Genomic DNA, 26,438 nt, shown 5'->3' with positions numbered 1-26,438 from the left:
AAACATTTTCAAAAAGAGGGTTGGTGTTTTAAAAAGCCAAATGTCTTTGTCAAATTCTAACTGGGATATTTCCATGTGTGGATTCTTTTCTTTTCCTGTGACTTCTTATCACAGATAATTAATAAGAATTTGTGGAACACCCACTCTGTTCACAGCACAATAATAGTACTGCCATTGTTTAGGGTTTAAAGCAAGTTGCTAATTCAATAAACCCAGTAGAGTTTGTTTTTTTTTACCCCTCTGTAACAACCATCTTTTATCTGAGAGATTGAAGGTATTTCAATGGTAGAATCATGTGGCATCATATATCATGATTTATCATAAATTTGCAGTTGACCTATCAAGTGAGATTGAACTATGATATGAAGCCACCATAGAAAAAGTTTTTCTCTATTTCTTCCCTCTTCAGTCTTCTAATGGAAGTATAGTTTGAGTGGTGAGAGAAATGTTCCAAGAACAGGCAGATGCAACACCAGCATCTGCCACAATAGAAATGAGTAATGAAGTCTCCGGATACTTTTCTGTTTTTGTTTTGGCAATAAAAACCTGACCTGTGTTTTTATTACTCTTCTCAATCACTTCTTGAGCCAGTAAACCTGATACAGGCAAATAAATTAGTTCAGAAATGTCTTCAATAATGGGATACTCTTAGAGGATGGGCAAGTGACTTTGGGAGGCCCAAGTGGGAGGATCACTTGAGCTCAGGAGTTCAGGATCAGCCTGGGCAACACAGTGTGGCCCCATCTCTTTTTAAAAAAAAAAATGAGAGAGAAAATAGGCAAGTGATTCAAGCAACTCATTATTTCAACCACAGTCACACAGCAGGAAGATATTCAAAACCAAATAAATGCCCCAGAACTTGCATAAGAACAAACACACAGAAAGAAAAGATAAGACTCTGTGGAAACCAGCTGGATTTCATCTGTTACTTCAGCCGTTGGGCAAGATCTGTTTGACATATACTTTTGTAAAAGTTCCTTATCTATGGAACCAGCTAAGTTCTTTGAAATGTCACTTCATCTTGACATTCCTAATGATGATGAAAGATTTGTTTGCTGGGCTGTGTCCAAACACAAGCTGAAGTGGAGATTCTAGGTACATATCAAGATGATTTGGACCAAAAGGAGCTCTTTTGATAATTTGGAGCCCATTTCACTGTTTCGCTTTTGTTGAGGTTTCCATAGTGGAGTGGTTATGACGTTTACTGCACGCTTACGTTTCACTTTCAGTAACTGGGATTAAATGGACAGAGACTAAACAATTTGTGTTGTGCCTGGGCATGGTGGCTCACGCCTGTAACCCCAGCACTTTGGGAGGTTGAGGCCAGCCTGGGCAACACAGTGAGACCCTATCTCTACAAAAAATACAAAAATTAGCCGGACATGGTGGCATGTGCCTGTAGTCCCATCTACTCAGGAAGCTGAGGTGGACCAATCACTTAAGCCCAGCAGGTAAAGGCTGCAGTGAGCTGTGAGACGTGACCACACCGCTGCCCTCCAGTCTGGGTGACAGAGTGAGACCCCATTAAAAAAAAATTTACGTTGCTTCAAGCTTTGCTTTTATGTTTTGGGATAGTTTCCCAAATGTTTCAAAATATTGGATTCATTAAGTTTTTTGTTGTTCAGGAGGGTTTTTTTGTTTGTAGAAATGTTACCATTTTCTATAACTATGGTATAATATCACAATCAGGCTGTTGATACAATCAGCAATCTCATTCAGATTTCCCCAGTTTTACTTGTACTGGGCGAGTGGGGGGGGGGTGTGTATTTACACAGTATTATCACTTGTGTAGTTTTGTCTATCCACCCTACAGTCAAAATGCAGAACGGTTTCATCACCACAAGGATTCCTTGTGTTGCCTTTCTGGAACAACACACACACCCCTCCCACCCCACAAACTGTATTTTTTTTTTTTTGAAATGGTGTCTCACTCTGTTACCCAGGCTGGAGTGCAGTGGTGTGATCTCGGCTCACCGCAACGTCTGCCTTCCGGGTTCAAGCAATTCTGTTGTCTCAGCCTCCTGAGTAGCTGGGACTACAGGTTCGCGCCACCATGCCAGGCTAATTCTTGGTATTTTTCAAGTAGAAATGGGTTTTCAGCATGTTGGCCAGGCTGGACTCAAACTCCTGACCTCAAGCAATCCACCAGCCTTGGCCTCCCAAAATGCTGGGATTACAGGCATGAGCCACTGTGCTCAGCCCCTGTATTGTATTTTGACCTATCAGTTAGTTCTCCATGTAGGCTGGAAAGTCAGATGATAGCAATGAAAAGCATGGGCTCTGAAGCATCACCGCCTGGGTTTGGATCCAGGATCTACCACCATGCTAGGTAATTTATATAACTTATTTAATGCTCACAAAAGCCCTGTGAAATAGATATTCTTATCCCTATTTTCTTTTCTTTCTTTCTTTTTTTTTTTTTTAAGACAGAGTCTTGCTCTGTTGCCCAAGCTGGAGTGAAGTGGCACGATCTCTGCTCACTGAAACCTCCACCTCTAAGATTCAAGCGATTCTCCTGCCTCAGCACCCTGAGTAGCTGGGATTACAGGTCTGCACCACCACACCCGGCTGATTTTTGTATTTGTAGTAGAGACAAGGTTACACCATGTTGGCCAGGCTGGTTTCGAATTCCTGGCCTCAAGGATCCACCCGCCTCGGCCTCCCAAAGTGCTGGGATTACAGGCGTGAGCCACCGCACCTGGCCTATCCCTATATTCATATGAGGAAACTGACCCTTAGAGAAATGAAATACAATGCAATATTTGCTCAGAGTAACACACAAATAGACATTCCAACTAAGATACAAAACCAGGATTGTCTGACACCAAAGCCCATGCTTTTCCCCAACAGCAAACATTAACTTTATAAGAATAAATAAATGCACCTTTGTGCATTTATTTATTTTGGTGCATTTATCTATTATTTAATAAAGGTGCACCAAAGATGCAACTTTGTGCATGAAAATGATTTTTCTAGAGTAGAGTTGTAAATAATATCTGTTGAATAGAAAAGGGAATTCCAGGCCAGGCACAGTGGCTCATGCCTGTAGTCCCAGCACTTTAGGAGGCAGAGGTAGGTGGATCATTTGAGCCCAGGAGTTCGAGACCAGCCTGGGTAAACATGGTGAAATCCTGTCTCTGTAAAAAAAAAACAAAAAAAAAAACAAAAAAACTAGCCAGGCCTAGTACTGTGTGCCTGTGGTCCCAGCTACTCGGTAGGCCAAGGTGGGAGGATCACTTGAGCCTGAGAGATTGAGGCTACAGTGATCCACCGTGACCTTGCCACTGCACTCTGTCCTGTAACAGAGTGAGACCGTGTATTAAAAAAAATAAAAGAGAATTCCAGGCCAGGCGCGGTGGCTCACGCCTGTAATCCCAGCACTTTGGAAGGCCGAGGCAGGCGGATCACGAGGTCAGGAGATCGAGACCATCCTGGCTAACATGGTGAAACCCCGTCTCTACTAAAAATACAAAAAATTAGCCGGGCGAGGTGGCGGGCGCCTGTAGTCCCAGCTACGCGGGAGGCTGAGGCAGGAGAATGGCGTGAACCCCGGGGGGTGGAGCTTGCAGTGAGCCGAGATCGCGCCACTGCACTCCAGCCTGGGTGAGAGAGCGAGACTCCATCTCAAAAAAAAAAAAGAAAAGAGAATTCCAAAGTATATAGTTTTATCACCCTACAGGACATTAAACAAGTTTTTTTAAAAATATAATAGACCTTTCCTTTTTACAAGTTTTTGATTTGCTGATAAATTGAGCAGACTGTACAGACAGTTCCCATATATCCTCTCTTCCTCCACTCTTACCCCCACAGTTTCTCCTATTACTGTATTAACATCTTGCATTAGTGTGGTGCATTTGTTATAATTGATGAACCAGTACCAACAAATTATTATTAACTAAATTCCGCAGTTTACATTAGGGTTCATTCTTTGTGTTGTACAGTTTCACAGGTCTTAACAAACACAAAATGTCATGCATCCACCATTACAGTGCTATACAGAATATTTCACTACCCTAAAAATCTAATGTGCTTCACCTATTCTTCCCTCCCCTGAACTCCTGGCAATCCCTGACCTTTTTATTGTCACTACACTTTTGCCTTTTTCAGGATGTCATATAGTTAAATTAATAATATGTAGCCTTCATGGATTGGCTTCTTTTACTTAGCAATATGCATTCAAGATTCCTTCATGTCTCTCTGTGGCTTGATAGCTCATTTCTTTTTAATGCATATAATACATCATTAAATGGCCAGTATCACAGTTTGTTCACCTATTCACCTATTGAGGGATGTTTTTGTTGCTGCCAGCTTTTGGCACCTATAAATAAAGCTGCTGTAAACTTTGGCATGCAGGTTTTTGTGTGAACATAAGTTCTGAACTCATTTGGGTAAATACCTAGGAGCATGACTGCTGGATTATATGGTAGGAGTATGTTTATCTCTATAAGAAACCATTGACTGGGTGCAGTGGCTCACACCTGTAATCCCAGCCCTTTGGGAGGCTGAGGCAGGCGGATCACCTGAGGTCAGTAGTTCGAGATCAGCCTGGCCAACATGGTGAAACCCCATCTCTACTAAAAATACAAAAATCAGCCGGGCGTGGTGGCGCACACCTGTGGCCCCAGCTACTCAGGAGGCTGAGGCAGGAGAATCCCTTGAACTCAGGAGGTGGAGGTTGCACTGAACTGAGATCGCACCACTACATTACATCCTGGGTGACAGAGCAAGACTCCATCTCAAAAAAAAAAAAAAAAAAAAAGAAAAAGAAAGAAACTGCCAAATTGTCTTCTAGAATGACTGTACCATTTTGCATATCTACCAAGTTTTTAAAAAATCTAATTTAGGTGCAGTGGCTCCTAAATTAGGTGGCTCCTAAAGTGACTGTACCATTGTGCATATCTATCAAGTTTTTTAAAAATCTAATTTAGGCGCAGGTGAGGTGGCTCACGCCCGTAATCCTAGCACTTTGGGACACCAAGGTGGGCAGATTGCCTGAGCTCAGGAGTTCAAGACCAGCCTGGGAAAAATGGTGAAACCCCATCTCTACTAAAATACAAAAAATTAGCCAGGTGTGGTGGCAGGTACCTGTAGTCCCAGCTACTCGGGAGGCTGAGGCAGGAGAATTGCTTGAGCCTGGGAGGTGGAGGTTGCAGTGAGCCAGGGTTGCGCCACTGCATTCCAGCCTGGGTGACAGAGCGAGAAAAAAAAAAAAATCTAATGTAGTAATCTTATTTCTAGATTATTTTTCATAAATTGCAGATATTCAGTCTCTTGAATTATCCTGTGAACCAGTTTCACCATCTTGATGGCTCCCCAATTAACAAGGTAAATAAATATTTGACATGTGCTTACTTAAATATTTGTGTTAAGGGCCATGATTTTTACTTTCTAAAAATTATACTTTGAAAATGATAACCTACCATATTTCCCACATGAAAGACATAACCTAACATACACTACAGGAAAAAAATCTTTTGTCATTTTTCTAGCCATGGTAATGACCTTCACAGTCACACTGAGATTTCCTAAGGGTAGACTCACATGTAAACTGGCTCAACAACCCTTTTCAAAGCTAATATTTTACAAGTGCAAAGGAGTACCCGGTGAACATTCCAGGGAACTGATCCATAAATTTATTTCCAAAATGTTTTAACTTGGGAACTAATTACTGGATAAATGCTAAGTTACCCTGGTATAAATCTGATAAAAGTGAACTTTTCAAGCCACACAGTCTCCTTTGTTCAGTATATTTTTAATTTAGTGGTCTCTCTTAAGGGAGGAATTGAAATCAACCCTCTGCAACTGGGTCTTAGGCTTATCTCCAAGAAATAAAATCTCACAGGGTTTTGAGGCCTACAGTCTGAATTCTGACACTGCACAGAACTTGCACAGACAGGGTAGAGAGAGTAGAATTACAGGTCTGGTAGTGAGGGAGGCTAGGGTGCGTGGTTTGAATGTCAAGGGTGTTCTTGGGCTTGCTGCAAACCTCATTCTGATTCTTCCATTTTTTAACTGTTGAACTGAAGTCTATTTCTCTGCAGGGTTAAGTTATTCCAGACCATGCAAAATGATTCGCTCTTGCCACCCTCCTCAGATGTGGAGCCACCGGGCAGATGGTTGGCACTGTGCACATGGCACTTGCATACACACACACACACGCACACACACACACACACACACCTCAACTAATGTAAAGGTCCCAACATAAACATTAGTTCTCACAAGTGCTCCAAGGATTTTAAAGGCGTTGGTGCTGCAAAAAAATATTTAGTCAGCTTGTGACAGCTACAATCCTGCTCCTGTTTCAGGTTTAAGAAAAAAAAGAAAGAAAAAAAAAAGAAACCATACTCATTTCTTCCTTCCACAACTCAGTGAAATTCCAAAAAATTAGTAAGAATCCCTTAGCTTGCCTCATTGGTAGAAACGTCTGGTTGGGACATTCCTTTGGCCACTTTCGCTGAAAACTGCATACCTCTGGGACTAAAGCATCCCCACTCCGGTCTCCTGTCTCAAAACTGACTGGGAATTGTCTACAAAGATAGGAGGACTCTGTGCAAAAAATCCCCAGAGAAAACAACACAAAACCACACCTGACCCTGCATAGAGCTTGTATTTCCAGAGAGAAAACGCCGTCTCTGAGATAGTATTAGGTTGGTGCAAAAGTAATTGCGTTTTTTATAATTACTTTTAATGGCAAATTAATATTTTTTAGCATCCCTCAGGGCCTCTTTTTATTTTCCCTGCTGAGCAGGTAACCACCTAAAGAGTGTTTGTCCCTGTTTCCATCATAGTCAAGGAAATGTGGGACATTCTTTTGCCTGTGAAATGGGAAAGTTGTCACTGCGATATAGCGTTAACTTTCTCCGAGAGCCCGTCTTTGCAAGTGAAGAGGCCTTCCTTATAGGAAATAGAAATGCTGACCAGGCCTTTTCTATCTAGGACACTTGTGTTCCTGGTCATTCTACTACAGCAGTTTGTGTTTAATTTGTTGTTTTATTTGGCAATGAGCAAGCAAGGAAAACAAGGGTATTAATAATGATAATCGTCATTTGAACTTCCTGGGTACAACATGTACTTGTACCCAAGTGCTGAATAAAATTTTTAAAAAGGATTATTTGTATGTATGCACAAATGAGACTAAAAATTGCCATGAACTTAAATCATTCATTCTCCTTTGTCCCAGAAAAACACATTTTTGTCTCCGTGGCATTTGAATCAACTTTTCTTTCCTTTCCTAATTTTGGCATTTGAAAAGATTTTATGTCATGAAATGACTTTATTTATGTATTCTGCAACCCTTGCCACAAAGCCTTAGAGTGTACCAATTAAAAACATGAGTTTTACCCAGCAAAGAACTGAAGCAATTTGATGATTTTTCATCGATGAAACAGTTTCCATTAGCAAGCTCCTTGCAAAATGATAGTTCTATTTGGCGACTCAAATGCCATAAATCTGGTTGTCTTTCTGGTTTTGCGGCGAATCCCGCCTGCCTGCCGTGGTCTCTGTTGTTGATTTAGGATTTTGGCTTGGCGGCCCTTTGTTCTTCCCTCTCATCCCTCGTTTGTTAGAAAGGTGGAAAATCAGCAAGGGCTGTAAGCGCCGAGAAAACAGGGAGTCTCCTAGCAGGAGTCTCTTGAGTGTAGTTACCATTTATGGATTATGATCTAATAATTCAAGTTCCAGGGCAACAGAAGACCATTGCAGTTTTCTTGGCATATTAAAATCTGCCCGCAAGAGAGTTTACCAGAAAAGGAATCTCTGAGGTGAGGACCTGATGTCCACATCTTTCGTTGGATGGCCAACATTTCTGAGAAACACTAAGCTATGAGGTCTTCTGAGAAATAAGCTGATGTCACAGGGTTGGACGGACCTATTGCCACAAGATGCTAATGCTCTGGAAACCTGCCAAATGTATTGCCCGTTTAAAATGTACTCCATAGAACTACCATTTGATCCAGCAGTCCCCCTACTGGGTATCTACCCAGAGGAAAAGAAGTCATTATATGAAAAAGATACTTGCAGCTGGGAGTGGTGGCTCACACCTGTAATCCCAGAACTTTGGGAGGCTGAGGCAGGCAGATCAGCTGAGGTCAGGAGTCTGAGACCAGCCTGGCCAATATGGTGAAACCCTGTCTCTACTAAAAATACAAAAATTAGCTGGGTGTGTTGGCGGGCACCTGTAATCCCAGCTACTCGGGAGGCTGAGGCAGGAGAATCACTTGAACCCAGGAAGCAGAAGTTGCAGTGAGCTGAGATTGCACCATTGCACTCCAGCTCTGGGTGACAGAACAAGACTCCATCTCGGAAAAAAATAAAAAAAGAAAAAGAAAAAGATACTTGCACATGCATATTTATAGCAGCACAATTTGCAATTGCAAAATTGTGGAATCAACCCAAATGCCCATCAATCAATGAGTGGATAAAGAAACTGTGAGATCTGTGTGTATTTATATATATATATATAGTTACATATGTTATATATATATATAGTTATATATGTTATATATATATATATAATGGAATACTACTCAGCCATAAAAAGGAATTAATTAAGGGCATTTGCAGTGACCTGGATGAGACTGGAGACTATTATTCTAAGAGAAGTAACTCAGGAATGGAAAACCAAACATCGTATGTTCTCATTGATATGTGAGAGCTAAGCTATGAGGATGCAAAGGCATAAGAATGTTACAATGGACTTTGGGGACTTAGGGGGAAGGGTGGGAAGGGGGCAAGGGATAAAAGACTACAAACTGGGTGCAATGTATACTGCTCAGGTGATGGGTGCACCAAAATCTCACAAATCACCACTAAAGAACTTATGTAACCAAATACCATCTGTACCCCAATAACCTATGGAAAATTAAAGTAAAAAATACATAAATAAAATGGACTCCAGAGAGAAGTTGGTTAAGGGGTATAAAAATACAAGTGGATAGAAAGAATAAGTTCTAGGCCGGGCACGGTGGCTCACGCCTGTAATCCCAGGACTTTGGGAGGCCGAGGCGAGCGAATCACTAGGTCAGGAGTTCGAGACCAACCTGGCCAACATGGTGAAACCCCATCTCTATTAAAAATACAAAAAATTAGCTAGGTGTAGTGGTAGGCGCCTGTAATTCCAGTTACTCAGGAGGCTGAGGCAGGAGAATCACTTGAGCCCAGGAAGCAGAGGTTGCAGTGAGCCAAGATTGTGCCACTGCACTCCAGCCTGGGTGACAGAGCAGGACTTCATCTCAAAAAAAAAAAAAAAAGTATTGTATTATAATGTATTATAAATTGACTTGCTTACTATAAACAATTTACATACAGAAATGAATAAAGGAGAAACTAGCATTTCAAATAATCCCAATCCTATGGCTAACTACTGTGAAAAACTTGACATATATGTGTATATATATGCCATATAGTATCTAATATATATCTGTTACATTTTATCTATTATTTATTATATATACTGATTTGGCTATTTTTTTTAACCAAATGGTTTACACCCTACATTCCACTCTGTAATTTGCCTTTTTTCCCACATAACAAAACGTCCAGACATCTTTCAAAGTCCAGATATGTATATCTGCTCCATTTGGTTTTGGGTTTTGTTTTGTTTTGTTTTGTTTTTTGAGACAACAGGGTCTCCCTCTGTCACCCAGGCTGGGGTGCAGTGGCGCAATATTGGCTCACTACAACCTCTGCCTCCTGAGTTCAAGCAATTCTTCCACCCCAGCCTCCAAAGTAGCTGTGACTGCAGGTGTGTGCCACCATGCCTGAATTTTTTGGTAGAGATGGAATTTCACCATGTTGGCCAGGCTGGTCTTGACCTCCTGACCTCCAGTGATTCACCCGCCTCGGCCTCCCAAAGTCCTGGGATTACAGGCGTGAGCCACCGTGCCCGACCTATCTACTCCATTTGTAAAATGACTACATAGTATTCCATTGCATGGGTATACCATACTTTTCGGTCTAATTCCAACTGGTGAAGATTCGTGGTTTCTAATTTTTTGCCTTTATAAACAATGCAATGGGCATCCTTGCATATGTATCTTTGCACACCTGTTTGGGAAGTAGAATTGTTGGATCAAAGGATATTGTGTATACATGTTTAAATATAATCATAATAGTGCCTGTAATCCCAGCACTTTTGGGAGGCCAAGGTGGGAGAATCACTTGAGGCTAAGAGTTTGAGATCAGCCAGGCAACATCACAGAAAGACCCTGTCTCCACAGAAAGTTAGTCGAGCATGGTGGAGCATGCTTGTGGTCCCAGCTACTTGAGAGACTGAGGCAGGAGGATCATTTGAGCCCAGGGGTTCAAGGTTACAGTGAGCTGGGATCATGCCACTGTACTCCAGCCTGTGTGACAGAGCAAGACCCTGTCTCTTAAAAATAAAAAATAAGCTGGGCGTGGTGGCTCAAGCCTGTAATCCCAGCACTTTGGGAGGCCGAGGTGGGCGGATCACGAGGTCAGGAGATCAAGACCATCCTGGCTAACACGGTGAAACCCCGTCTTTATTACAAAAAAATTAGCCAGGCGTGGCGGCGGGCACCTGTAGTCTCAGCTACTCAGAAAGCTGAGTCAGGAGAATGGTGTGAACCGGAGAGGCGGAGATTGCAGTCAGCCGAGATCACGCCACTGCACTCCAGTCTGGGCGACAGAGCCAGACTCAGTCTCGAAAAATAAAAAAATAAAATAAAAAATTATAAGTATATCATATGCAATTGTGTCCTCCACTTCAGCTAAATATATCATTTCATGATATTACATGAACTTTGTAAGTATCATTTTAATGGCTGCATAATATCCCATTTAGTGAATTAATACTTCTAAGTCACATGAATGTGACTAATCAAGTCATTAGAACTTTTTTTTTTTTTTGAGACGGAGTCTCGCTCTGTCACCCAGGCTGGAGTGCAGTGACACAATCTCAGCTCACTGCAACCTCTGCCTCCCAGGTTCAAGCGATTCTCCTGCCTCAGCCTCCCGAGTAGCCGGGACTACAGGCGCTCGCCACCAAGCCCGGCTAATTTTTTGTATTTTTAGTAGAGGCGGAGTTTCACCGTGTTAGCCAGGATGGTCTCGATCTCCTGACCTTGTGATCCGCCCGCCTCAGCCTCCCAAAGTGCTGGGATTACAGGCGTGAGCCACCGTGCCCGGCCAAGTCATTAGAACTTTACTAATCCTGCGAACAGTATACATGAGACAGTTATCCCTCACTGTTTTTAACTGGTAAAACTAGTGGCTGTGTTAAAGCCACTAAACACTAGTGGCTATTTAAACACATCCTGAGTGGGACTCAATGTGGCTAAAAAATGTGTCTTGCTGGAGACAAATATCTAAGTGATTTTAAATATTGCAAAATATTTGTAAAGATAGAAAAAAGATCAAAAAGTAAAAGTAGATGAAAGAGTCACATTCCATAATTTTACCAAGAAAATAAACCAATATTTCAAAGATGAAAAATTGTTTCTTGATAGCAAATTCAAATCCCTTAAGCTGTATATTTCAGTGGAAAATATTTTTTAAAAAACAGCCATATCAGACCAATAGGAGATTTCTGACTAAAATACTTCATTAGCAGATCAGGAAACCACAGTGTTTTCCGATCACAATGTTTGCTGACCTAGTTTCTCATCCCTTTGTTTATGCATACATTGTTCCTGGAGACATGTCTGATGACAGCTGTAAGACCATCATCATAAAAAAAACCTATAGTTAAAATGCAGACTAATAAGCCTGTTTCAACATGTCTCCAAGCTGCATTAAATCACACCTTGATCAAGAATCCACTTCTGGGCTGGGCGTGGTGGCTCAGCCTATAATCCCAGCACTTTGGGAGGCCCGGGGGGCGGATCAGTTGAGGCCAGAAGTTCAAGACAAGCCTGGCCAACATGGAGAAACCCTGTCTCAACTAAAAAATACAAAAATTAGGCCAGGCTCAGTGGCCCACACCTGTAATCCCAGCACTTTGAGAGACTGAGGTGGGCGGATCACTTGAGGTCAGGAGTTCCAGACCAGCCTGGCCAACACGGTGAAACCCCGTCTCTACTAAAAATACAAGAAATTGGCTGGGCCTGGTGGCTAATGCTTGTAATCCCAGCTACTCAGAGGCTGAGGCAGGAGAATCACTTGAACCCAGGAGGTGGAGGTTGCAGTGAGCTGAGACCATGTCATTGCACTCCAGCCTGGGCAACAAGAGTGAAATTCCATCTCAAAAAAAAACAAACAGAAAAAAACAGCTGGGTGTGGTGGCACGCACCGGTAATCCCAGCTACTCAGGAGGCTGAGGCTTGAGAATCACCGGAGCCTGAGAGACGGAGGTTGCAGTGAGTTGAGATCGCGCCACTGCACCTCAGCCTGGGCAGAGCGAGACTATGTCAAAAGGAAAAGAAAAGAAAAAAAGAAGAATCTGCTTCTATCTAGGTGCAATGGCTCAGCCTGTAATCCCAGCACTTCAGGAGGCTGAGACGGGAGGATCACTTGAGTCCAGGAGTTCAAAACAAGCCTGGGTAACATAGCAAAACTCTGTCCTACTAAAAATAATTTTTAAAAAATGAGCCTGGTGTGGTGGCACGTGCCTGTAGTCCCAGCTATTTGGGAGGCTGAGGCAGGAGGATTGCTTAAGCCTAGGAGGTTGAGGCTGCAGTGAGCCATGATTGTGCCATTGCACTCCAGCCTGGATGACAGAGTGAGACCTTGTCTCAAAAACAACAACAACAAAATCTGCTTCCTAGAAACATCAAACGTATTAGACCCTACAATTTGGAGGGTTGTTTTTTGTTTGTTTGTTTTTTGTTGTTTTTGTTTTTGTTTTTGAGACGGAGTTTTGCTTTGTTGCCCAGGCTGGAGTGCAATGGCACAATCTTGGGTCACTGCAACCTCCGCCTCTCGGGTTCAAGTGATTCTCCTGCCTCAGCCTCCCAAGTAGCTGGGATTACAGGCATGTGCCACCATGCCCAGCTAATTTTGTATTTGTAATAGAGACGGGGTTTCACCATGTTGGTCAGGCTGGTCTCAAACTTCCGACCTCAGGTGATGTGCCCACCTCGGCCTCCCAAAGTGCTGAGATTAGAGGCGTGAGCCACCGTGCCCGGCCCATGGAAGTTTTTATTAATTTGCTCTATGTAAGGCATTGCCCAGAATCTGGGATTGTAAAAAATGAAAAAGTGGAACCCTTTATTCAAATAAAGTTGTATATAGAAACCTAATATGTAAAACACTAAAGAAAAATCTGCTTTGCTTCAAGCCAGATCAGGGCTCAGAGCCCCATTTCTTCAGCCCTATCTTTTCCTCAGTACAGATGCTCCTTGATTTATCATGAGTTTATGTTCCAATAAATCATAAATTGAAAGTATCATATGTCAAAACTGTATTTAATACATCTAACCCACTGAACATCATAGCTTAGCCTGGGCTGCCTTAAACGTGCTCAGAACACTTACATTAGCCTGTAGGCAAACCCATCTAACACAAAGCCTACTTTTTCATAAAGTGTTAAATATCTCATGTAATTTATTGAATACTGAGCTCAAAAAACAATGTTTGTACATGGGCACTCACCATTAACGTAGACAGCTAAAAGCATACGGAGACTGAAGAATGTTTAAGGCATTGAACTAAAATGAATTGCTGCGTGATGAAGATGCTGCAGTGGCAGGGTCATCAATTTATCTCTTTTCTGATGAGGCTGGAAAATAGGCACTTGGGTATCCACATGGTACACTGTAGAGTTTGGGTTGTTTATCCTCCTGGTTGCATGGCTGACCGGGAGCTGCATCTTGCTGCAGCTGTCCATCGTCTTGGGAGTATCATACCCCATGTTGCAGGGGGAGACTGTCTCAGAAAAAAAAAAAAAGAAAAGAAAAGAAGAAAAAAAGGAAATAGATCATAGAGTAAGTTTTTTGTTGTTGTTTTTATTTTATTTTTATTTATTTATTTATTTTGAGATGGAGTTTTGCTCTTGTTGCCCGGGCTGGAGTGCAATGGCACATTCTCAGCCACAGCAACCTCCGCCTGCCCAGTTCAAGCAATTATCTCGCCTCAGCCTCCCAAGTAGCTGGGATTACAGGCACCCGCCACCATGCCCACCTAATTTTTGTATTTTTAGTAGATACATGGTTTCACCATGAGGGCCAGTCTGGTCTCAAACTCCTGACCTCTGGTGATCCACCCGTCTCAGCCTCCCAAAGTGCTGGGATTACAGGTGTGAGCCACCATGCCAGGCTGTTTTTGTTTTTAAATGAGACAGATCACCCAGGCTGTCACCCAGGCTGCAGTGCAGTGGTGCGATCACGGCTCACTGCAGCGGTGCAATCATGGCTCACTGCAGCCTTGACCTCCCGGGTTTAAGCGATCCTCCCACCTTAGCCCCCCAAGTGGCTGTGACTACAGGCACATGCCACCACACCAAGCTAATTTTTGTATTTTTAGTAGAGGTGGGGTTTTGCCATGTTTCCCAGGCTGATCTTGAACTCCTGGACTCAAGCCATCCACCTGCCTTGGCCTTCCAAAGTGCTAGGATTACCAGGAATGAGCCACCACACCTGGCCACAGTAAGTGTATTTTTAATTTTAATTTTATTTTTTTTTTAATAGAGATGGGGTTATGTTGCCCAAGCTGGACTCGAACTCCTGGCCTCAAGTAATCCTCCTACTTCAGCCTCCCAAAGTGCTAGGATTACAGGTGTGAGCTACTGCACCTAGGTGAGAGTCTTTTTTAATGCCAAGCTTAACTCAATTTGAACCAGAACAATTGTACAGTATATTCACAAATATCATTAGACATTATGCAGTTAGTAAAAATGATATTGAAATTAATCCATCAGGTGGATTTTAGCAATAATGTAAATATAAAGTTCCATCTATTTTTACATATTAAACATTGTGTGTTTATGTGGAGACCACCCTCATTCTACAATCCAGTCAGGGATAGTAGGTTTCATTCCGGTAGGATGAAAGAAGACTTGGGAGATTCAGAAATTTGGAACTAGAGCAGCTCCATGTTTAAGAATTGCTTTAAAAAATGAGTCCAAAGACTACCTACAAAAGAATCACCTTGAGATGTTAAAAATAGAGGTTTCTCTACTTCCTCTCCAAAGACTCCCATTCAGTGTCTGGAGAGAAGCCCAGGAATCTGTGCTTTTTCGAATGGTCTCCAGGTGATTCCAGTGTGCACTCAGGCAAGAAGGTGGCAATAAGGAGTTTCAGCAAGAGATGATAGGGAATTTTGGTAGGCTCCTGTGAAAAGCTCAGCTGCAAGAAAGCCAGAAAACAGGTAAGCATGTGGCATCCAAGAAGTGTCATACCAGTGCTATACCAGTCCTGGGTTGCTTGTTGTTAGATTTATTCTCCAATTCTTTCCCTGTCCAGCTCAGTGTATCAGCGGTGTCCTGACTCCTGCAGGCAGTTTCCTAGGTCCCTTTATAGACTGACTTCCAGCTGGGATTGGCTAGTGAGAGGTACCGATCTGAGTTTGGAGAGCAGAAGGGAGAAGCCAGGGTATTTCTCCCTTTTCTCTATCTTATTCTCTATCTTAGACACCTTCTTTGGCTGCAATTGTGTCTTCTTCATGGTTCCAGCTTTCATCAGATAGGCCCACTATGGTTCTTGCTCCCACTAGCTGACCACAGCTCCTGGGCTCTAATTACATCTTTTTCCATCTCTTCAGCCTAGATGTGGAAATGCCTCCCTATTGGTGCTAATATCTGTGATACTTTAACATCCCCCATTGGCTTCTCAGCTACTCTATCACCCATGTCACCAATTCCCCTCATTAAATTTTCTCTATTATAAATACTCAGAACAGTGTCTATTTTCCTAATTGTATGTTGGCTGATGCAGGCCCCAGCCACAGGGTTAGCTAGGGTTCAGAACCAGGTCTCCAGTCAGTTCTGGGATAGGTGGAACTGGCAGGAGCAAGGCAGGGAGGGTGCCAGTCATGGGGTGGGGTCCTTGGGTGTATAATTCAGGACTCTCCAGCTGTGTGATGAAGCTTGGTGCCTCACCATAGGCTATATCTGCGGTTTTCAAAAAAGGTCACAGGCATATAATGTCTTCTGGAAGCCTTACTACTGGAGTGTGTAGCACATAGTAGCTGCCTAATAAATATTTATTTACTAGATGCTTGTAGCTGGCAAGGAAAACCATCTGATCAGATTTAGGGAAAGAATTTGAAAGAGATTCTTTTCACATATTCTGCAAATGCTTCTGGCATGAAAAAGACATAAAAGATTATTTTTCTAAAGCTATTTATTTTTATTTTTCAGCTCCCAAAAAAGTTTTTTTGAGCTGAACAATATCTTCTTGGAATCAAGTGACAGTTTTTTAAAACTAGAAAATGAGGCCTATGAACTAAGGATTTATTGTTATCTACCTGGCAATGAATATTAGACCTTAGGTTACTTTTGCAACAAATATATGTTAAATGAGATAAGTAATATCACATAATGGTTACATTCGATTTCTACCACAGTTTTGCAGTAAAATGTTATCATTTCTAGGGAAGTAAAAGCTTAGTTGACCGTGAGAACAATTAAGGCTCAGGAAACAGCAAAATGCATTGATATTAACAAGTTAATTTTGTTTTAATTTTATTTATTTATTTTTTTTTGAGGCAGGATCTTGCTCTGTCACCTGTGCTGGAGTTCAGTGGCACAATCACGGGTCACTGCATCGTCTACCTCCTGGGCTCAGGTGATCCTCCCACCTCAGCCTCCAGAGTAGCTGGGCCTACAGGTGCACACCACCATGTCCAGCTAATTTTTTTATTTTTTGTAGAGACAGGGTTTTGCCATGTTGCCCAGGGTGGTCTTGAACTCCTAGGCTCAAGTAATCCTCCCACCTTGGCCTCCCAAATTGTTGTGGTTACAGGCATAAGCCCCTGGCTGCTGTTGCCATTTTAATGCCCAGGTTTACCCAATGTTTAGTTCCCACTTAAAAGTGAGAACATGTGGTATTTGGTTTTCTGTTCCTGCATTAATTCACTTAGAATAATGGCTTTCATCCATGTTCCTGCAAAGGACATGATTTCATTCTTTTTATGGTTGCACAGTATTCCATGGTGTATATGTGCCACATTTTCTTTATCCAATCCACTGTTGAAGGGCAACTAGGTTGATTCCATGTCTTTGCTATCATGAATAGTCCTGTGATGAGCATATGAGAGTATACATCTTTTTTGTTTGTTTTTGGTTTTTGGTTTTTTGAATTTTTTTTTTTTTAGATGGAGTTTTGCTCTTGTTGCCCAGGCTGGAGTGCAAGGGCGCAATCTTGGTTCACTGCAACCTCCACCTCCCAGGATCAAGTGATTCTCCTACCTCAGCCTCCCGAGTAGCTGGGATTACAGGCCCCCGCCGCCACACCCAGCTAATTTTGTATTTTTAGTAGAGATGGGGTTTCACCACATTGGCCAGGCTGGTCCCGAACTCCTGACCTCAGGTGATCCACTCACCTCAACCTCCCAAAGTGCTGGGATTACAGGTGTGAGCCAATGTGCCTGGCCGAGTGTATATGTCTTTTTGGTAGAACGATTTGTTTTCTTTTGGATACATACCCCGTAATGAGATTGCTGGATCTAATGGTAGTTCCATTTTAAGTTCTTTAAGAAATCTCCAAACTGCTTTCCACAGTGGCTAAACTAATTTACACTTCCATCAACAGTATATAAGCGTTCCATTTTCTCTGCAGCCTCACCAGCGTCTGTGGTTTTCTGACTTTCTAATAATGGCCATTCTGACTGGTGTGAGATGGTATCTCACTGTGGTTTTGATTTGCATTTCTCTGATAATTACTGATGTTGAGCATTCTTTTCATATGTTCGTTGGCCACTTGTATGTCTTCTTTTGAGAAATGTCTTTTGCTCACTTTTTAATGGGATTGTTTTTTCTTTCCACTTCTATAAATTTTGTAATTAGAAAACTTAGAAAGGCCAGAAAAATGAAAATTTTATATACATTAAATAGAGAAAATCAGTAGCATACCTGTATGCTAGCAACAACTCATTGGAAAATGGAAGTTTTTTTTACTATATAGTTCCAAATCCTATATATAAATAGGATATAAATAGGATTTGGAACTTCTCTGAGTATTCCTTTTTTGTTTGTTTGTTGTTGTTGTTGTTGTTGTTTTTCTGAGACAGAGTCTAGCTCTGTTGCCAGGCTGCAGTGCAGTGGCATGATCTCGGCTCACTGCAACCTCCACCTCCCGGGTTCAAGCGATTCTCCTGCCTCAGCCTTCCGAGTAGCTGGGATTACAGGCACATGCAGCCACGCCCAGCTAATTTTTTTTATTTTTAGTAGAGATGGGGTTTCACCATGTTGGCCAGAATGGTCGATCTCCTGACCTCGTGATCTGCCCACTTCGGCCTCCCAAAGTGCTGGGATTACAGGTGTGAGCCACCACACCTGCCCTTCTTTTTTTTTTTTTTTTTTTTTAATTATACTTTAAGTTCTGGATACATGTGCAGAATGTGTGGGTTTGCTTCATAGGTATACATGTGCCTTGGTAGTTTGCTACACACATCAACCCATCATCTACATTAGGTATTTCTTCTAATGCTATCCCTCCCCTAGCCCCCCAACCCCCTGACAGGCCCCGGTGTGTGATGTTCCCCTCCCTGTGTCCATGTGTTCTCATTGTTCAACTCCCACTTATGAGTGAGAACATGCAGTGTTTGGTTTTCTGTTCCTGTGTTAGTTGCTGAGAATGATGGTTTCCAGCTTCATCCATGTCCCTGCAAAGGACAGGAACTCATCCTTTTTTATGGCTGCATAGTATTCCATGGTGTATATGTGCCACATTTTCTTTATCCAGTCTATCATTGATGGGCATTTGGGTTGGTTCCAAGTCTTTGCTATTGTGAATAGTGCTGCAATAAACACACGTGTGCATGTGTCTTTATAGTAGAATGATTTATAATCCTTTGGGTATATACCCAGGAATGGAATTGCTGGGTCAAATGGTATTTCTGCTTCTAGATCCTTGAGGAATTGCCACACTGTCTTCCACAACGGTTGAACTAATTTACACTCCCACCAACAGTGTAAAAGTGTTCATATTTCTCCACATCCTCTCCAGCATTTGTTGTTTCCTGACTTTTTAATGATCGCCATTCTAACTGGTGTGAGATGGTATCTCACTGTGGTTTTGATTTGCATTTCTCTAATGACCAGTGATGATGAGCTTTTTTTTCATCTGTCTGTTGGCTGCATAAATGTCTTCTTTTGAAAAGTGTCTGTTCATATCCTTTGGCCACTTTTTGATAGGGTTGTTTATTTTTTTGTTGTAAATTTGTTTAAGTTCCTTGTAGATTCTGGATCTTAGCCCTTTGTCAGATGGATAGATTGCAAAAATTTTCTCCCATTCTGTAGGTTGCCTGTTCACTCTGATGATAGTTTATTTTGCTGTGCAGAAGCTCTTTAGTTTAATTAGACCCCATTTGTCAATTTTGGCTTTTGTTGCCATTGCTTTTGGTGTTTTAGTCATAAAGTCTTTGCCTATGCCTATGTCCTGAATGGTATTGCCTAGGTTTTCTTCTAGGGTTTTTATGGTTTAGGTCTTACGTTTAAGTCTTTAATCCATCTTGAATTAATTTTTGTATAAGGTGTAAGGAAGGGGTCCAGTTTCAGTTTTCTGCATATGGCTAGCCAGTTTTCCCAACACCATTTACTAAATAGGGAATCCTTTCCCCATGCTTGTTTTTGTCAGCTTTATCAAAGATCAGATGGTTGTAGATGTGTGGCATTACTTTTGAGGCCTCTGTTCTGTTCCATTGGTGTATATATCTGTTTTGGTACCAGTACCATGCTATTTTGGTTACTGTAGCCTTGTAGTATAGTTCGAAGTCAGGTAGGGTGATGACTCCAGCTTTTTTTTGTTTTGTTTTTTTGTTTTTTTTTTTGCTTAGGATTGTCTTGGTTGAGCTCTTTTTTGGTTCCATATAAAATTTAAAGTAGTTTTTTCTAATTCTGTAAGGAAAGTCAATGTTAGCTTGATAGGGATAGCATTGAATCTATAAATTACTTTGGGGCAGTGTGGCCATTTTCACAATATCAATTCTTCCTATTCATGAGCATGGAATGTTTTTTCTTTTGTTTGTGTCCTCTCTTATTTCCTTGAGTGATGGTTTGTAGTTCTCCTTGAAGAGGTCCTTCACATCCCTTGTAAATTGTATTCCCAGGTGTTTTATTCTAAAAAAGAAAAATCCTCTAAGAAAAAGACAAACAACTAAATAGAAAAATGCACAAAACAGTTCAACAGATACGGCATAAAAGAGGCTATCCAAGTGGCTAATATAGTAAAAGATGCTCAGCTTCATTAGTTATTAGGGAAATGCAAACCAGAGCCATAATTAAATACCTCTAAATATCCACCAGAATGTCTATAGAGAAAAAGTACTGGTAACGATGTGGAGTAACTGCAGTCTTCATACATTGCTGGTGGGAGTGGTACAAACACTTTAGAAAATTGTTTGGTAATATCCAGTAAAGCTGAACATATCCACACTTTATGACCCAGAAATACCACTTCCAAATGTAATCCAATAGAAATGTGTTCATATGTTCACCAAAAGACATGGACATCAATATGTATAACAGCACAATGCATAATTGCCCCAAACTTGGAGACTATCCAAGTGTCCATAAAAAACAGAATGGGTCTGGGCACAGTGGCTCACACCTGTAATCCTAGCACCTTGGGAGGCCACGGTGGGAGGATTGCTTGAGCCCAGGAGTTTGAGACAAGCCTGGGAAACATGGAGAAATTTCATCTGTACAAAAAATACAAAAAATAGCTAATTGCAGTAATGTGCACCTGTAGTCATGGCTGCTTGGGAGGCTGAGGTGGAAGGATCATGAGGCAGAGGTTGCAGTGAGCTAACATTGTCCCACTGTACTGCAGCCTGTGTGACAGAGCAACACCCTGTCTCAAAAAACAAATCAAACAAAAAAAAACAAAAATAGATGAATAAATTGTGGTATTTTCATAAGATATAGAAAACTCTACAACAATGAGAATAAATAATTTACAGCTACTTGCAACAAATCAATGGATCTCACAAAAGTGATGTTGAGTGAAAGAAGTACATACCGTATAATTCCATTGATATTTAGACAATTCAGCTGAGCCTAGTGGCTCACACTTTAATTCCAGCACTTTGGGAGGCTGAGACAGGAGGATCACTTGAGCCCAGGAGTTCGAGGTTATGGTGAGCTATGATTGCGCCACTGCACTCCAGCCTGGGTGAGAGAGCAAGACCCTGTCTCTTAAAGAAAAAAAAATTAAAGACATTCCATCGATATTGAGTACATAGTATATAATTCCATTAGTAATTTGAGATGTATATAAAATTGATTTATATGTTGTGGTTTACAACGTTCTAATGGGCTTTTTAAACAACAGTATGTTTAAATTTATATGGCTTATATGTCTATAACACCAGCAGCTAAGTAAGCATCAAATTTGTCATTTTATTTCCCTCTTTAAACAAACCTGCGGTAAGCAGAATAATGGTCCCCCAAAGACATCCATGTCCTAATTACTAGAACCTGTGAATATGTTACTCTGTAGGGAAAGGGACTTTGCAGGTGTGATTAAATTAAGGGCCTTGAGAAGGGGAAATTATGCTGGGATATCTGGGTGAGTCCTATCCAAAATCACATGTATCCTTAAAATTGGAGAACCTCTCCCAATGTGGTAGGAGGGAGATGTGACTATGGAAGAATAGTTAGAGAAATGCCACATTCCTGGCTTTGAAAAGGGAAGAGAAAATAATGAGCCATGGAATGAGGGCAGCCTTTGAAGTCAGAGAAGGCAAAGAAACAGATTGTCCCCTAGATCCTCCTAAAAGGAACGCAATCCTGCCAATGCCTTGATTTAAGCCCAGTGGAAAACATATGGGATGTCTGATTTACAGAACTGTAAGATAATGAATTTGTATTTTTTTGGGCAGTGGGGAGAGCAGGGTCTCACTCTGTCACCCAGGCTGAAGTACAGTGGAAAGATCATGGCAGCCTCAACCTTCTGTGCTTAGGCAATCCTCCTGCCTCAGTATCCCAAGTAGTTGGAACCACAGATACGTGCCATGATGCTTGGCTAATTTTTTTTATTATTATTTGTACAGATGGGGTCTCCCTATGTTGCCCAGGCTGGTCTTGAACTCCTAGGCTCAAGTGATCCTCCCACCTTGGCCTCCTAGAGTGTTGGGATTTCAGGTGTCAGCTAGCACACCCAGACAATTTGGATTGCTTTTGAAATTCCAAGTTGGTGGTAATTCGTTGTAGCAGCAATAGAACACTTGATATACCTTTCTTCTCCTGATTTTTGGTTGGAAAGGCAACATTTTTTAAAAATCTCATGCTTTCATCTCTTATGAGTTCCCACTGTCAGCAGCAGCAGCAATGATCCTATAATGCAGGAAGTTTGGCAAGATTGAGACTTATGAACTGTATTGAATAAATCAGATATGCAAGGAGAAAAGGACACAAAGGGCTTGTCTTCAGTTCAACCCCAGTTCAACTGTCACTGGGGGTTCTGTTATGAAAACAAGTGCTGTTTCTGCAAGGTGCAGAGGCCAGGGCAATACTCCTATATAAATCTGCTCTTGATTTAACAACAAAAATACCTTCATAAATAAGGAAATTGTTCCAGTAAGTATTTGGCATGCCAATGATACTAAAAATCCATTAATGCATCTGAGAAGTGATTATACCTCCCTGAATTGGGGCCAACAAGATGATCTCTTGGAGGTCTCCCACAAGAGAATAATATAACCAAGCAGAGAACTTGGCTGTTTAATTAGCAAGCCTGAAAAATAATGACTTGTGAGTGTGCCAACCAATGCTGAACTACTCTCTCCACCCACATTCTCTGATAGAGACTTTGATGTTTTTCCCCCAAGAGTTTTTTAAAGTGTTACGAAAACACAGCTTCAATACAAGTTTCCTAACCCACACCTACACCCTATACAGGAATTCTGGAACCATCACTTGAACTATCATTTCATATAGAACATTGACGTGTCATTAATTGTGAATACTTGCCAATTTTGGTTGTAAATTGTTTGGCATTATTTTGTAAAGCAGAACATATGCATATCCATATTCCTATGGCTGCTGTAACAAAACACCATGGATCTGAAACAAGAGATATTTATTCTCTCACAGTTCTGGAGTCCAGAAATCCTAAGTCAGTTTCACTGGGCTGAAATTAGTGTGCTAGCAGGGCACTTTGTTTTCTGCTCTTCGGTTTGGAGTCAAATCTCCCTCTGCCTCCCACTTATAAGGACACTTGTGATTGTAATTAGGGACCACCCAGATAATCCAGGGTAATTTTCCTATCCCAGGACCCTTCACTTGATCACATCTTCAAAGACTCTTTTCCCATATAACAGTCACAGGTTTGAGAATTGGAATGTGGATAAGGCTAATATGCATGTGCTTCTTTTTTTTTTTTTTTTTTTTTTGAGTCGGAGTCTCGCTTTGTCACCAGGCTGGAGTGCAGTGGCTCAATCTTGGCCCACTGCAACCTCTGCCTCCCAGGTTCAAGCAATTCTCCTGCCTCAGCCTCCCGAGGAGCTGGGATTACAGGCATCTGCCACCACACTCGGCTAATTTTTTTTTGTATTTTTAGTAGAGATGTGTTTCACCACATTGGCCAGGCTGGTCTCGAACTCCTGACCTCAGGTGATCCACCCGCCTGGACCTCCCAAAGTGGTGGGATCACAGGAATGATCCACCGCACCTGGCCATACCTTCAAACTTCTAAATAAAGACCAAAATACTTCTAATATTAAACAATGAAATAAATGTGAGCTATGCATACATTTAAGAAAGATTCATAAAAACAAGATAATGATTTACCCAATTTTTGTTGTTTTTCAGACGGGGTCTCACTCTGTCCCCCAGGCTGGAGTGCAGTGGTGTAATCATAGCTCACTGCAGCCTCGACCTCTCTGGGCTCAGGTGATCCTCTTACCTCAGACTCTCCAGTAGCTGGGACTACAGGTGCACACCACCACACCTAGCTAATTTTTTGTATCTTTTTGTAGAGACAATGTTTTGCCGTGTTGCCCAGGCTGGTCTAAAACTCCTGGGCTGAAGCAGTCTGCCTGCCTTGGCCTCCCAAAGTGTCAGGATTACAGGTATGAGCCACTGCACCCAGCCTACCCAATTTTTGGGGAATCAATGAGTGAAGGTGGTTGTAGTAGTGTTGGGTTAAATTAAGGAAGAAATGTTTGCAAAATGAAAAACGTAAGCAACAGCTCTTACCACCATGAAGTTAAAATACACACACACACACACACACACACACACACACACACACACACCACACAAATACAGTGGGTCTGCTGAGCGCTTTCAGATCATCTACTGTTGTGTATTTGTATGATTATCATAGACTCATCAGTTTTTATTTTATAATAATTTGTATTTATTTATTTCTATTTTCCAGCCCATTTATTCCAGTTCAGGGTTAGTGCCTATCTTGTCAGTTCAGGGTGCAAGGCAGGAACCAGCCCTAGGCAGGATGCCATCCCATTACAGGGCACATTCATACGCACACCCAAACTCACTCAGACCGGGACCACGTAGAGACATGCCCCTTCACCTCATGCGGACATTTTTGGGATATGGGAGGAAACAGGAGCCCCAGAGAAAACCCAGGCATATATGGGGAGAACGTGCAAACTCCACACAGGCAGTGGCCCCAGCTGGGTGTCAATTTTTTTTTTCTCATCAACATTATAATGGAATGAGGTTCTTCAAGGATCTGCTGTATGAGACTAACCCAGAGTAATTTTTCAAATTACTAGATTTAATGAATCAGAATTTCTAAGAAATATGCTGGATAATCTACATACTTAACAAGCATCCCAGGTGATTTGTCTCATTAGGGAGATTTGGGAAATTTCTAGATGAGTGCTTCTCTAGAGTTAATGTGCATAGGAATTACCTGGGATCTTGCTTAAAATGCAGTTTTAGGGCCAGGTGCGGTGGCTCACACCTGTAATCCCAGCACTTTGGGAGGCCGAGACGGGAGGATCACCTGAGGTCAGGATTTTGAGACCAGCCTGGCCAACGTGGTGAAACCCAGTCTCTACTAAAAATACAAAAATTAGCTGGGCATGGTGGCGCATGTAATCCGAGCTACTAGAGAGGCTGAAGCAGGAAAATCTCTTGAATCCAGGAGGCAGAGGTTGCAGTGAGCCGAGATCGCGCTATTGCACTCCAGCCTGGACAACAAAAGCAAAACTCTCTCTCAAACAAACAAACAAACAAACAAAAAACAGCAAAAGCGGAGGGTGCTAGAGGTAGGGGGCCTAGAAACAAAATTCCCGGGGCTCCCTCTGGGGCCGCGGTCTGGGCTGCGCATTTGGCCGCCGCGCTCCTCGCGAAGGCAGTGGCTTCCAAACTCCTGCGCGCGGTCATCCTCAGGCCCCCCTGCTCGGGCAAGGCACCGTGTGCCAGAGGATCGCCCAGAACTTTGGCTTCCAGGATCTCTCCAGCGGGCACTTCTTGCGGGAGAACATCAAGGCCAACACCGAAGTTGGTGAGATGGCAAAACAGTATATAGAGAAAAGTCTTTTGGTTCCAGACCATGTGATCACACGCCTAATGATGTCTGAGTTGGAGAATAGCCGTGGCCAGCACTGGCTCCTCGATGGTTTTCCTAGGACATTACCACAAGCCGAAGCCCTGGGCAAAAATCTGTGACCTGGATTTAGTAATCAGTTTGAAGATTCCATTTGAAACACTTAAAGATCGTCTCAGCTGCTGTTGGATTCACCCTCCTAGCGGAAGGGTAAATAACATGGACTTCAATCCACCTCGTGTACCTGGGAGTGATGACGTCACTGGTGAGCCATTAGTCCAGCAGGAGGATGATAAACTGAAGCAGTTGCTGCCAGGCTAAGACAGTACAAGGATATGGCAAAGCCAGTCATTGAATTATACAAGAGCTGAGGAGTTCTCTACCAGTTTTCTGGGACAGAGACGAACAAAATCTGGCCCTATGTTTACACACTTTTCTCGAACGTGATCACACCTATTCAGTTCAAAGAAACATATTAACTCTGCCCAATGGAAGAACCAGGAAGATGTGGTCATTCATTCAATTGTGTGTAGTATTGGTGCTGTGTCCAAATTAGAAGCTAGCTGAGGTAGTACTTGCAGCCTCTTTTCTAGTTGAAATGGTGAACTGATGGGAAAACAAATGAGTAGAAAGAGTTCCCGAAGAGGACCTCCTCTGCCTTTCAAAAGGAAGGTCACCTACACATCTTTAACGTGTCTCCACACTTCTCAAGCCCTTCACAGGAAAACAAGTACAGTGTGGGTTTCAAACGGGGTGTAACTTCAGCTCCAGCTGATTTTTGACAGCTGTGTTGTTGCTGGGGTATCCTTTTTCACACGTGATGATGGTTTCTGGTTCTCCCCATCTCCACAAAGGCTG

The 26,438-nt window shown here is 42.2% G+C and overlaps 1 pseudogene; it reads left to right on the top strand.

The window, feature by feature from the left end:
- LOC100606224 overlaps positions 1–26,059 on the top strand; it is a 42,048-nt pseudogene extending 15,989 nt beyond the window's left edge.
- Positions 26,060–26,438: the final 379 nt, after the last annotated feature.

This window comes from Nomascus leucogenys, chromosome 18, assembly GCF_006542625.1.
Source record: "Nomascus leucogenys isolate Asia chromosome 18, Asia_NLE_v1, whole genome shotgun sequence".
NCBI classification, from domain to species: domain Eukaryota; kingdom Metazoa; phylum Chordata; class Mammalia; order Primates; family Hylobatidae; genus Nomascus; species Nomascus leucogenys.
This window is presented reverse-complemented; position numbering and strand designations above follow the sequence as displayed.